Genomic DNA, 14,975 nt, shown 5'->3' with positions numbered 1-14,975 from the left:
CTCCCCACAGCGACCACTTTGCGGAGGCTCGGCCTCTACTCTAGACGGCAGGATGTGCTTAGAAAGGGCTGCGTGAAGCCGGGCATGGTGGCCCACGCTTGTAATACCTGCACTTGGGAGGCAAAGTCAGATGGATAACGCAGGTTCGAAGCCAGCCTCAACTGGCGTAAGAGACCCTGTTTCCAAATAAAATATAAAATAGATCTGGGAGTGTAGCCCGGAGGTAGAAGGCCCCTGGATTCCATCCCCAGTACCACCAAAAAAGAAAAACAGAAAAAAAAAAAAAAAAAAAAGGGCTGCATGGCAGCAAGGCCGGGTCTGGAACCAGCGAGGCCGGGCCCGGAGCCTGTTGCATGGCAGGCCTGGAACTGGGGCCTGCTCAACAGCAAAGGGCCAGCGGGTTTCTTCAACTGTGTGGCCAGGAAGCACTAGAAGCTGCCGCTGCCTCACCTAATCTCTCAGCAGATTTCCAGATCCAAGTGACCTCTATTTAAAAACAAATTGGTTGTGAGTGGATCATCCTGTCAAAGGTACTCACCTTCTAGCTTTCAGGTTTTCAGTAAGTGGGAATAAGTGTGGAGAAATAGAAGCTCTAATACATTGTTGGTGGGATTGCGAGTTGGTGCAACCACTTTGGAGAGCAGTATAGAAGATCCTCAGAAGAAGGAAAACGAACTTACCATATGATCCAGCAATACCACCTCTGGGTATCTACCAAAAAGAATGAAAACCAAAATACCAAACTAATGCATGAACAACCATGTTCATAGCTGCACAGTTCACCATTGCCAAACTGTGGAACCAGCCAAGATGTCCTTCAACAGATGAGTGGATTTCAAAACCATGGGATATATATGCAATGGAATTTTGCCCAGCCAAAAGGGAGAACAAAATTATGGCATTTATAGTGAAATGTCACAAAAAATAAGAAATCAGATGCTTTTCTTAATGTGCAAAATATTAGAAAGAGCCAGGTGTGGTGGCATGCGCTTGCAACTCAGTGAGATCCTGTTTCAAAATATAGAAAAAAAAATAGGGCTGGGAGTATAGCTCAGAAGTAGAATGCCCCTGGGTTCCATTCCCAGTACCACAAATCATATATATATATATATATATATATATATATATATATATATATATATATATATGAATGAAATGGGTAACAGGGGAGCTCTAGATGAAGAAGGGACCCTATAGAGGAGCAATTAAGGTGACATATCTGAGGGGATGAGAGGGAGGATAAAGGAAACTCTTTAAAGCACATGATGTACTTAAACATATCAAAGTCAATCAGGAAGCCAAGCATGGGTGGGAGGGAGGGGGAGGGAAGGGTTAGAGATTGGGTAGGGGCTGATTGGGTGATGTGTGCATGTATATCTCCGCAAGGTTTTTTATCCCATTGAGATGTATGAATACAATGCACCAATAAAAATTTATATAAAAAAAAACATGAGATGCACCCAAAGAATAAATAAAATAATAAAATAAAATAAGAAAGGGCTGCATGGACCAAACTCTATCATCCATCCCTCTCCATGGTACGTGTGGAGGGCACACTTGGCACAACGCCAAATCCACCTCCATGGAACATCCGCATATTTGTAATATTACATACATAATATTAGGGCCCAGAGAGAGCTTCAAGGTCTTCTAATCTGCGGCCTCTGTTTGACACTTGAGGACTGTGAGGCTCCAGAGGTCTGGGGCGGGGTGTAGAGCCTGCACGCCCTCCGGCAACCTGCAGGATTGCACCAGGTGACCTCTAACCCTACTTTGACCCTCATGCTGGGATCTGAGGGACTTGCCCAAGGCCACCCACACAGCCAGTCAGGCTGCAGCCACCACCCACACCCCGCTCAGACCAGGCTCCCTGCAGTAGCCCCAGATGAACCTCTTCCACCCGTCTTCTTCGTGCTCACCTGTCAAACTTTCTCAGAAAACACCACAAGACACGATCATGACTCCACAGTGTCCACCTGGTGGATATACAGGGGCCGGCATGCAGTAGGCCAGTACGTGTTCATTTAAAGAGATGGATTCTGATCTGTGACAATCACACCCAGAGACCTTCTTGAATCCCCAGATTTGCAAACGCTGTTGTACTAGATGATCCCCCCGTGTGAACATCATATGAAAACCATACTGGGCCAGGTAAGATGGCACAAGCCTGTAATCCCACGACTAGGGAGGTTGAGATAGGAGGATCACAGCTTGGAGGTCAGCCTCGACAACTTAAGGAGATCCCGTTTCATAAAACAGGCTGGGGGTGTAGCCGAGAAAAACACCACAGTGTGGAGATAGAGGGACCAGCTGAGTGAGTTATTCCAGCACACAAAGGTGGACAGTGAGGTCCCAGATCGTGCAGCAGAGAAACTACACAGGCTAACGCCTCGCCTCGTTGTCATTACATCCAGCAGCGCAAAGGCCCCAGGGGTCATGACTCCTCTCATACCCCTGCTCTAGGTTACCCGGCCTCCGCCTCACAGTGCTCTGCAGCCCGCCCTAGAGCGCCCCCTCCAGGAGAGGCCCTGGCAACGCGACTTCTGTGGTCTCCAGCCACGCCTCCCGCTGCCCACACCAGGTCCACCTGGTTAGGACTCCCCGGCCTCTTTTTTTTTTTTTTTTTTTTTTTTTTTGCTACTGGGGATTGAACCTATAGGCATTCTACCCCCCAAGCTACACCTCCAGCCCTTTTTATTTATTTATTTATTTATTTTTGTTGGCGGTACCTGGGATGGAACCCAGGGGATCCTACTTCTGAGCTATACCCACAGCCCTATTTTTTATTTTTTATTTTGAAACAGGGTCTCACTGAGTTTCAAAGGGCCTCACTAAGTAGCTGAAACTGTCTACGAACCGCGATCCTCCTGTCTCAACCTCCCGAATGCTGGGATTACATACCTGGCTCAACGCTTTTTATTTTGAAACAGGGTCTCATAAGTTGCTGAGGCTGGCCTTGAACCTGTGGTCCTTCTGTCTCCGCCTATGAAGTACTGGGATTGCAGGCATGTGCCACCATGGCGGACTCTGATCTCTTTGTCTCTAGTCACTCTCAAACTTATTCTTGTACATGCAGGTGATGTCTTTTTTGGTCCAAATGCCATGTATTCATTTATTCAACAAAATATGGCTGCGTGCCTACAATGTAGCCAGCCCTTTTGCTGAGTTAGGAATTTGTCTGGCACCAAGGCTCAGCTCCTGCACCAAGACCTTAGAGATTGATGAGGAAACAGACATTAAATAGGTAATTACAGAAGTTTTTGCTGTAATTATAAGGAGAGAAATGCACAGAGTATGAAAAAAAGCCTAACCTAGTTTATTCCCTAATTTACTTTCTAACATGCCAGAAACACCCTGCCTCAGGGCCTTTGCACTGTCTGTCTCTTCTTCCTAGCTCCTCCCCAGATACCCACCAAGCTTGCTCTCTCATTTCCTTTGGGCCTTTATTCAAAAGTCACCTTCTCTGACTACCCTAAACCAAGGGCAGGTGGACTACTAAGGCCATCCTTCCTCTGGGGTGTGTGTGTGTGTGTGTGTGTGTGTGTGTGTGTGTGTGTGTTACTTGGAATTGAACCCAGGGACATTCTACCTCTGAGCTACACTCCCAGCCCTTTTTCATTTTGAAACAGGGTCTCATTAAGTTGCCGAGGGTCTTGCTAAGTTGCTGAAGCTGGCCATGAACCGGCAATCATCCTGCCTCAGCCTCCCAAATGCTGGGATTACAGGCATGCGCCACATGTGCCCAGCTTCCTCGGACACTTCTGATGCCCTTCCTGTTCCATTTCTTTCTAGTTAGCACCTAACCCTCCTAACACACCCAGTGGTTTCCTGGCTCGCTCTGCCGGCCAGCCTCCCGGCACTAGCCTGTGAGCTCGTGAGGGCAGGGATCTAGTTGCTGAGTCACTTCTGTGTCTTCTAAGCGCCTGGCATCCAGCAGGCCCTCAGTAGATGCTTGTGGAATGAATGTCTCTGCACTTGGTTTCGTCCTGTCGATTTCCTGCCATCTTGTAGCCTCTGGAGATCCTCGTGAGTCTCAGTTCTCCTCTTAAAGTGCCCGTCATCCCTCCTTCATCCCTACCAGCCCACCTAAGCTGGGAGCACCCACACATTTGACAAACAGGAGTGAGTGTGTGTGTGTGTGTGTGTGTGTGTGTGTGCACGTGCACACGCACACTATTGATCATCTACTTCTGGCTGGACACTGATATAAGTGATATAGGACAGACGAGATGGACACTGGTATAAGTGATATAGGACAGACGAGATGGACAAGCCCCCCACGTGTGCTGAAGGAACATCTAGCCTCGTGCAAGATACAGTCATGAAACAGGAAATCAAGCGTGGGGAGGACCCGAGAGGAACTGTGTTGGCTGCAGGTTGGCCTGGAGTGTGATGGGTGGAGGGGGAGGCTCCATCTTTTCACCTCATTCCATATAAAACCTTTGGGGAAGGCAAGGAAAGAGTTCTAGAGCACACCACAGCAAATATTCCCCATCCGGGAGTCCACCCAGTTGTGCTTTTATTCAGACCCCGTTGTCCCATCTTGCCTACCAGGACATCGGGCAGTGTATCAATGTCTCACTGATTCCTGGAGAACCTTTGTCTGGTCTACAGTCACTATCAAGACAGTATTGTTAGCCAGGAATGGCAGTGAACATCTGTAATCCCAGTACTTGAGAGGTTCGAGGACAGCCTCAGAGACTTAGGAAGAATCCGTAACCTAGTGAGACCCCGTTTAAAACAAAAAAATATATATAGTAGAAAGATGGAACTAAATCCTTACCTCTCACCATGCACAGGAATCAACTCGAGATGGATCAAAGACTTAGAAATTAGACCAGAGACTGTGAAGTTATTAGAGGAGAGCATAGGTTCAACACTACAGCATATTGGCACAGGCAGTAACTTTCTCAACAAAACCTCAAAGCTCAGGAAATTAAGGCAAGAATTAACAAGTGGGATAGCATCAAACTAAAAAGTTTCCTCTAATCAAAGGAAGCCATCAGTAACCTAAAGAGGAAGCCTACAGAATGGGAAAAGATCTTTACCAGCCACCACTCTGATAGGGGGCTAATAATATCCAGAATATACAAAGAGCTCAAGACTCTACACTAGCAAAACAAACAACCCAATCAAGAAATGGGCAAATGAATTGAATAGACACTTCACAAAAGAAGAGATACAAAGGGCCAATAGGTACATGAAAAGATGTTCTTCATCACTGGCCATCAGGGAGATGCAAATCAAAACTACACTGAGATTCCATCTAACCCCAGTCAGAGTGGCAAGCATAAAGAAATCAAACAACAACAAATGCTGGCGAGGATGGGGGGAAAGAGGAACTCATTTACACTGTTGGTGGAAATGCAAACTAGTTCAGCCACTATGGAGATCTGTGAGGAGATTCCTTAGAAAACTGGGAATGGATCCACCATATGATCAGCTCTACCACTCCTGGGTATTTTTCCAAAGGGGTTGAAATCAGAGGACCACAGCAACATATGCATACCTATGTTCATAGCAGCACAATTCACAATAGCCAAAATATGGAACCAACCCAGGTCCCCAACAACAGATGAATGGATTGCAAAATTATGGGAAATACACACAATGGAATTCTATTCAGCTATAAAGAAGAACAAAATCATGTCATTAGCAAGAAGATGGAAAGTCCTGGAGAACATTATGTTAAGTGAGATCAGCCAGACACAGAAAGAGAAGGGACATATCTTTCCTCTAATATGCCCAAACTAGGGAGCATTGGGGATACCAGAGGGACTCCAGATAATGGAAGGGAAATCTCAGCAAAGTCTGAATGGAAGGATAGGAGAGGAGGAAGGCTGAGGTTGGTTAATGAGGGTCCACATCCGAATATGTGTAAAAGTATGAATATGGCATGGTTACCCTGGACAATCATTGGTGGGAGGGGGAAAGGGAAAACAGGGGTGGGGGGAGAGGACCCCAAGTACATTTTAAATGCATACCATTTATTTTCAATAAAAAATATGTAAAAACAATAAATATATAATAAATATAAATAAATAAAATATAAATAAATAAAATAAATAAATATAAATAAATAAATAAAATATATTTTCAAGTAAAATAAATAAATAAAAAATTTTATTAGTACAAATATGAAAAAAACAAAAAATATAAAGAGCTGAGGACCGAGGCTTGGTGGTAGAAGGCCCTGGGTTCAATCTCCAGTAGGACAAAGAAGGAAGAACAGGAGGAGAAAGAGGAGGAGACAACAAATTGTCCATGAGTTATTTATCCACCATCAAAACAAGTGGAACCTACATAATAGGCCCTGTTCTGAATTCTAAGAATTCTACATTTATTGAGCATGAATATTTAAATTTACATGCCAAATTTACATATATTAAGCATTTAATCCTAATAACCCTATAAAGTAGGTGCTATTATTATCACCATTTTACAGAAGGGGAAACTCGCAGAAAGGAGGCACAAAGTAAACAAATAATTTTCATTGTAATTACAAAGAGAGAAATACACAGAGCATGAAGAAAGCCTAACCTAGTTTATCCCCAGATTTATTCTTGAACATGCCAGGAACGCCCTGCCTCAGGGCCTTTGCACTGGTTGTCTCTTCTTCTGTGGCAGCTAGTAAGCAGCAGAACCAGGATCTGGACACAGGTAGCGGGGCTCAGAATTTATGCCCTTAACCACCACACTGTGCCATTCTCAGAGGCTCGGGAATGTCACTGTTGAAGGGGGCCATTAGCCAACTGAAGCCCAGAGGGGTGGGACAACTGAACTAAGGTCACACAGCAGACCCAAACTGAAACCATTCCTCAACATTCATTCATTTAACTTAACATCTACTAAGCACCTACCAGGTGCCAGGCACATGCTATCCCAGGTAAATGAAGATTAATAAAAAAGTCTCTGCCTCAGAGAAGTCTGGTGAGAGAGGGGAGAGGGTGTGAGAAACCCATATGACAACCAAGAAATGCAATGAGGCCTTGGCAGTGCTGCCGTAGGGATATGCAGACGAGACCGTGGGGCCTGGGGGGCTTCTGAAGCGGCAGCAGCAACTGTGCATGTGCACTATTAGGGCTTGAAACCAGGGGCATTCGACCTTTTTTTTGTGTGTGTGGTACTGGGGATGGAACACAGGATCCGTCTCCATCTAGGCTACACTCCCAGACCTATTTTATATTTTATTTGGAAACAGGGTCTCATTAAGTTGCAGAGGGCCTCACTAAGTAGCTGAGGCTGGCTTTAAACCTGCGATCCTCCTGTCTCAGCCTCCCAAATGCTGGGATTATAATCATACACCACCACGCCCGGCTCCATTTTATTCTATTTTGAAACAGGGCCTCACTAGGTAGATGAGCATCTCATTACTTGCTGAGGCTGTCCTCAAACCTGTAATCCTCCTGTCTCAGCCTCCCAAGTACTCGGATTACAGGTGTATGCCACCACACCGGGATAGCAGCTACTCTTATTCTTAGTATGTTCCAAAAAAAAAAAAAAATGGAAGTCATTCCCTGGGGGCTCGAGGCCCCCCAGGCACAAAAGAAGCGGAGCAATGTGGGAAGCAGGGTGAGGCCAGGCGCGGAGTCACAGGGAGGCCGGCCACTCACACTCATTCAGATTCCCTGGTTCCCCAGGCCAACACAGAGGTTGGCTAAGGTCCTGCTGTTTGAGGGGACTGGTCAGGAAAGGCTCCTGTGCCCTGCCCCCGCCTTTGGCCATCCCCGTCCCCCGTGCACACAGTCACCACAGAACCCTGGTCTTTGGCTTTAGCAACTAAGAAATATAAGCCAAACTCTAGCCTAGAAATTCTTTTTTTTTTTTTTTTTTTTTTTTTTTGGTGTTACTGGGATTCCTGGAAGCCCTTCTACCTCTGGGCTACACTCCCAGACCTATTTTATATTTTTATTTGGAAACAGGGTCTCTTAAGCCAACACGGCTGGCTTCGAACCTGCGTGATCCTCCTGTCTCCTCCTCCCAAGCGCAGGGATGACAAGCGTGCGCCACCACGCCCGGCAGAAATTCTTGATTGTATGCAGAAACTCGGGAGTAATTGAGATACCAAAGGGGCTCCAAAGAAGGAAAACCCTCAGTGGAGCCAGGGCGGTGTCCAAGGGAAGGCAAGCGGGGAGAGTGAGGATCACTGAAGGACTTGCTGCCATCAGCTGTGTGTACGGATGTGAAAATACCAAATCTCAGTTCAATCTCAGTTCTCTGTGTGGGGAGGGGGAGCTGGAGAGGTAGGGGGAAGGGGCCACCCAGCGCTGTGTGCATGTGTGGCCTGCAACATGATTTACATTATTATATGAGACTATAGTGCACCAAATAAAATCATATAAAAAGAAAGAAATTCCTGATTATCCCAGACATTCCCCTTTGATCTATGCCATCCAGTCATGTTACCCATAGGCACTGTTGTGGACATGAGATCACCTTTCTTATTTCTTTCTTTTTCTTTTTTTTTTTTTTTTTTTCAGTACTGGGGAATGGAACCCAGGGGCATTCTACCTCCCAGCTACACCCCCCAGCCTTATTTTTTTATTTTTTATGTTGGTACAGGGTCTCACTACGTAGCTGAGGCTGTCCTCGAACCACGATCCTCCTGTCTCAACCTCTTTTTTTTTTTTTTTTTTGAGGTTGAACCTAGGGGCATTCTATCTCTGAGATATATCCCTAGCCCATTTTATTTTTTATTTCAAAACAGGGTCTCACTAAATTGCTGAGACTGGTTGCCAACCAACCTGCAATTCTCCTGGATCAGTCTTCCACGTACTGGGATTACAGATGTACACCACCATACCCAGTGAGATTTTCCTTTAAATAAAATCTATGTCAGACATGGTGGTGCACCCTTGTAATCCCAGTACTTGGGAGACTGAGACGGGAGGATCAAGGTTCAATGCCAGCCTCAGCTACTTAGTGAGGAGGGGGTACAGTTCACTTTTTCATTTTTTCTTTCTTTCTTTTTTTTTTTTTTTTGGTGGTCCTGGAATTTGAACCCCGAGGCATTTTACTTCCAAGCTAAACCCCCAACTCTATTTTTTTGTTGTTGTTTTTTGTTTTGTTTTTTGTTTTACGGTACTAGGGATGGAACCCAGGGGCATTTTACCTCCGAACTATACCCTCAACCCTATTTTTTATTCTTTATTTTGAAACAGGGTCTCACTGAGTTGCAAAGGGCCTCACCAAGTAGGTGAGGCTGTCGGATAACCCTGATCCTCCTGTCTCAGCCTCCTGAATACTGGGATTACAAGTGTGTGCCACCACGCCCAGCTCTGTTTGTTTCTTTGTTTGTTTTGTGTGTGTGTGTTATTGTTGTTGTTGTTTTGGGTTTTTTTTTTTTTTTGGCAGTACTGAGGATTGAACCAAGAGGCATTGTGCCTCCAAGCTACATCCATAGCCCTATTTTTTATTCCTTATTTTGAAACACTAAGTTGCAAAGGGCCTCACTATGTTCCTGAGGTTAGCCGTGAACCTGCGATCCTCCCATCTCAGCCTCCCAAATACTAGGATTACAAACATGTACCACCACACCTGGTTTATTTTTATTTTTGAAACAGGGTCTCACTAGGTTGGTGAGAGTCTCACTACTTGACAAAGCTAAACTCAAAGCCATGATCCTCCTGTTCCAGCCTCCCAAATACTGGGATTATAGACGTGTGCCTCCATGCCTAGCAGTTCATCTTTTTCTTATCCTGTTCCTAAGCAATAACATCCAGGAAACTAGAGATTTTGTATGCTAATTCTAACTTTCTAATTCATATTCAAATAAAACATAACTATTAGCTAAGCGTAGTAGCACATGCCAAGTAATCCTGGTACTTGAAAGTTGATACAGGAGGATTGCAAGTTCAAGGCCAGTCTTAGCAACTTAACAAGACCCTGTCTCAAAATAAAAAAATCAAAAGGGCTGGGGGTGGAACTCAGAGGTAAAATAACCTGGGTTCAATCCCTAGTACCAATATAATAATAATAATAATAATAATAATAATAATAATAATAATAATAACAACAACAACAACAACAGCAACAACAATACCAGGCATGGTGGCACATGCTTGTAATTCCAGTACTTGGGAGGCCGAGACAGGAGGATCACAGGTTTGCAGCCAGCCTCAGCTACTTAGTGAGGCCCTCCACAATTTAGTGAGACCCTGTTTCAAAATAAAGAATAAAATATAGAGCTGGAGGTATAGCTCAGAGGTAGGATGCACCTGGATTCAATCTTCAGTACTGCAAAAAAAAACAAATAAATAAATAATAATAACAATAACAACTATTAAAATATAAAAATGTGTGTCTGTATACCATCTGATCCCACCCAGTCCCACGGTTGCCATGGCCCCCTCTGGGAAACAAAAGCCAATACTGACGCCATTTGCTGCTCTGAAGCAGGAAGCCTTTCCCCAAAGCCACTGAAGCCCAGAGCAGACGAGGCTACTTCCCCATCTTGAATAGGCCTCTTACTTTTGACAGAGGAGAGAGCCGATTAGAGACTCTGTGTGGCCAGTCTTGCTCTGCACCTGTCCCTCCTACCTGCTGGGCTAGAGTACGGAGCCCCTGGTCTCCTCACCCAGCTGGCACTGAAGAGAGGTGGCACCCACTGTGGCCCACGGGTGAGCCAAGCTGCTGCCTAGGAAACTCTTTCCTGCCTGGGTAAGGAGGACCCCAGAGCCACGAGGAGGGCATTCTCCCAGGGCCTGGAGAGAGGGAGTCACAAAACTCTCTCTGAGTGTTCGGAATCTAAGCATACCCTACAAGCTCCAACTTAAGGGTGGGATTGAGGGGCAATGCCAATCTTCGGGATAATAACCTGCGTACATGCATAACGTGGTCACCTTTTACAAAGCACTTTTGAGAATCCTTCCAGGGCCCCTCTGAGTGCCGGTCACCATGCTAGGCCCTCGCAGTCTCTCCTCCCCTCTTCCTCCTCACCACCATCTGAGAAGTGGGTATTACTTGTATTCACTCTCCAGGCACAGAAACAAAAGCCATCGCCCCCGATCTTGAAGTCGCAAAGCGGCCAAGTCTCATGGCTGATTTCAAGCTACCAAGGTGATGCCAGAGGATGTGGAGTGAGGAGGAGACGCCCACAGCGGGCCTCTGGGTTCACACACGTGGGTTCCAGCACACCAGGGGCGGGGGTGGAGGAGGTGGCAGCCTTCCTGCAGAGGGCAACTGTCCCAGACTGAGAGTCAGGGACAGCCAGACTTGTTCCTGGAGAGAGCTTGGGGGTCCTGCAAAGGGAAAGGGAAGTGTTCAAATCAGAAAACTCAGTTCTCGAGCCCAGACTTGCCCTTCCAGGGCTGAGCAGCCAGCCACTGCCACTCTGACCCAATCAGGTTCAGCCAGCTGGGTGCCCTGCTGCTAGCAACCGGCCCAGATTTGGCAAATATTACGAGGACTGTTGCTAAGGACAGCCTCCCAACACCCCAGAGGCTGCCAGGCAACGTCTAGGGGAAAGTTCCCAGCATTCTTGCAGCCTGGGAATAGATGGCTGAGGCTCCCGCAGGGACCCTGAACTGGGAGATGTGTAGGGGTTCTGTGCACTGGGCCCCTCAACTGTCTCACCAGCCTTCCTTCTTGGCCCCGTGAAGAGCCCCCCACCACCAGACCTGGGGGTTGGGGTGAGATTCTGCCCTGTCCTCAAGAAACTTCAATCCCAGAGAAGATATTTTCAGAACTGCAAGTTACAAACCACTAATGGATTAGGAAATCAATTTAGTGGGTCTCAACCAGCACATGAGATTATGTCGCAGGTCATCAGGGTGACACTGCACCACAAAATTCCGAGGTGTATATAAGTGAGAGTATGAAACTGTGGTGCCAAATGAATTTATTACTAAGGACCATTGTCCCCAAAAAAACTTGGGAAACTCTGACAGAGGCAGTAGTCCCTATGCCGGGACACACACAAACCCAAGAAGCCAGGTTGGGGGGAAGTATGAGATTTGGGGGGAACCAGAAGCCTCACTGGGAACTTTTTAAAGCCAAGAGAGGTAATGGGGAGAGGGTTTGAGAGGGTGAGGGGAGACTGAGGGATATCTCCCGGTCTATCCTGATGGTTAGGAAATTCCCCTGATATCCATCTAATCCTTGAGCCTACTGATGTGTGCTCCGCCCTACAGCCCGCCCACTCCCCAAAAGGAGGACCTCCCCTCCCTTACTGGATAACCTTCCTTCCTGAGTCTTGATGGTGGCAAGGTCAGAACATGGCCATCAGTGTCCAGGCAGGTGAGGTCTGCCAGGCACATGCAGCCGGGCAGGCCCCACTAGGGCCTCCTGTGGGCCAGTCCTGTGTACGATGTGGAGCCACAGAACCAGATCAGCTTCCATGCCTACATTGGGGGAACATGGCCCCGGGTTCAGAAGACCACAGAACTGGAGAGCAGCAGATAACAGCCGCATCCCGTGTGCGCACACCGCTGGACGGCTACAGGATGACGGGCCAGTGTGACCCAGCAGATCATCTGGCCCAATGCGTTTCACTGCAGGGGAAACTGAGGCCCAGGGAGGGAAAAGGGCCATGCCAAGGTCACACAGAAAGGACGAGACTGAGCCAGGCATGGTGGCGCACACTTGTAATCCCAGTACTTGAGAGGCTGAAACAGGAGGATCGCGGGTTCAAGACCAGCCTCAGCAACTCAGTGAGGCCCTCTGTAACTTAGTGAGACCCTATTTCCAAATAAAAAATGAAATAGGGCTGGGAGTGTATCTCAGAGGTGAACGCCCCTGGGTTCAATCCCCAGTACCAAAAAAAAGAAGGAAGGGAGGAAGGAAGGAAGAAGAAAAGGAAGAAAAGAAGGGAGATAGATATCAAAATTCCGAAATTTCCATCTGGCATCCTCTACACCTCTGCTTCAGTGAGTCCCATGGTTATGGGATTGTGGGGATTAGTTTTAGGCTTGGTGAACTTTTTCCCATAATGTCAGGGATTTCTAATCATGTTTAAGCTCAACCCTCGTATTCATTCTCTCTCTCTCTCTCTCTCTCTCTCTCTCTCCCTCTCTCTCCCTCCCTCTCTCTCTCTCTCATACTGGGGATGACCCAGGGCATTCTACCCCTGAGCTACACCCTCAGCCCCAATTTTTATTATTTTGTTTTGAAGCAGGGTCTCACTGAGTTGCAGAGGGCCTCACTAAGTAGCTGAGGCTGTCCATGAACCGTGATCCTCCGGTCTCAGCCTCCGGAATGCTGGGATTACAAGCGTGCACCACCGCGCCCGGCCCCTCACTGTCTCTTTAAGTGGCTATATGGTCTGAAGTGACTGGGTCAGTTCAGTGTTTGCTTTGGCACATTATTGCCTCTAAGCTGCTGTGTGAGTTGGGCAGGGTTTATTGTGTTTATTGTCTATTCAAAAAGATGGTCTCTCCTCCTTGGTAGTATTGTTGATACTGGGAATGTGGCCTAAAACAGCCACTCTTTACAGGCTTCCTTCCAATTTGTAAGGAGATGCACCTCGTCTAGTGTTCACTGCCTAGTGAACAGATGGACTTTGCTGGGTTATCCTCCAGCCTGTTCTGTATTTGGTGTAACTGCCAGCAGAACATGCCGGCGAGGCTGTGGGGAAATAGGAACCCTGATACACTATTGGTGGGACTGCAAACTAGTTCAGGTGCTAAGGAGGTCAGTGTGGAGGTTTTGCAAGAGTGGGAATGGAACTACCATATGAGCCAGCGATGGTGCTCCTGAGCATCTGGAAATGAAGTCTATTATAGTAATATTTGCATATCCATGTTCATAGCAGCATAATTTACAATAGTCAAATTATGGAACCAGCCTAGGTGTCCGTCAATCTGAATGGACCACAAAACTCTGGTATATACACACAATGGAATCTTACTCAGCCATAAAGAAGAACAAAATTTCATCTTTTGCAGAAAAAAAAATAAATGCAACTCAGCCAGGCATGGTTGTACTCACTTATAATCCCAGTCCTTGGGAAGATGGGACAGGATCACAGGTTTGCAGCCAGCCTCAGCTACTTAGTGAGGCCCTCCACAACTTAGTAAGACCCTATGTCAAAATAAAGAATAAAAAATAGGGCTGGGGATGTAGTTCGGAAGTAAAATGCCCTGGCTTCCATCCCCAGTACCACAAAAAAATAAATCAAATGGATGGAACTCGAAAATTATACTAAGCAAGTACAGCCAGTCTCCAAAAACTAGTAGATGTAAGTTCTTTCTTAGATGTGGAAGCTAGAGAGATATTCGGAGCCGGGTGTGGTGGTGCACGCTTGTAATCCCAGCATTTGGGAGGCTGAGAAAGGAGGATACCGATTCAAGGACAGCCTCGGCTACTCAGTGATGCCCTCCACAACTTAGTGAGACCCTACGTCAAAATAAAGACTAAAAAATAGGGCTGGGGGTGTAGCTCAAAGGTAGAATGCCCCTGGGTTCCATCCCCAGTACTGCAGAGAGAGAGAGAGAGAGAGAGAGAGAGAGAGAGAGAGAGAGAGAGAGAAGAAGAAGAAGAAGAAGAAGAAGAAGAAGAAGAAGAAGAAGAAGAAGAGGAGGAGGAGGAGGAGGAGGAGGAGGAGGAGGAGGAGGAGGAGGAGGAGGAGGAGGGAGGAGGAGGAGGAGGAGGAGGAGGTGGAGGAGGAGGAGGAGGAGGAGGAGGAGGGGGAGGAGGAGGAGAGGAGAAGGAAGGAAGGAAGGAAGGAAGGAAGGAAGGAAGGAAGGAAGGAAGGGAGACTCAGAAATAAGGTCAACATCAGACAGAGGAGCAGAGACTCCCGCGGAGTGACTGAGGGGATCAGGGATAGGAAATAAATTCATAAAGGGTATAATAGTTGAAATAATGCTATTAATGTATACAAAACTACCAATTTCAATGCCAGAGGCATCCATGGGGAGGGAGGGAGGGCCCCAGTGGGGAGGGCACCAAGAACTATGTACCTGCGTCTGTCTGACATGCTACACCCCAGTATGATGTAAAATTACAGTGCACTAAATAAAATATTTAAAAAAGAA

This window comes from Muscardinus avellanarius (genome assembly GCF_963383645.1).
Source record: "Muscardinus avellanarius genome assembly, chromosome: 11".
In the NCBI taxonomy this organism is placed as follows: domain Eukaryota; kingdom Metazoa; phylum Chordata; class Mammalia; order Rodentia; family Gliridae; genus Muscardinus; species Muscardinus avellanarius.
This window is presented reverse-complemented; position numbering follows the sequence as displayed.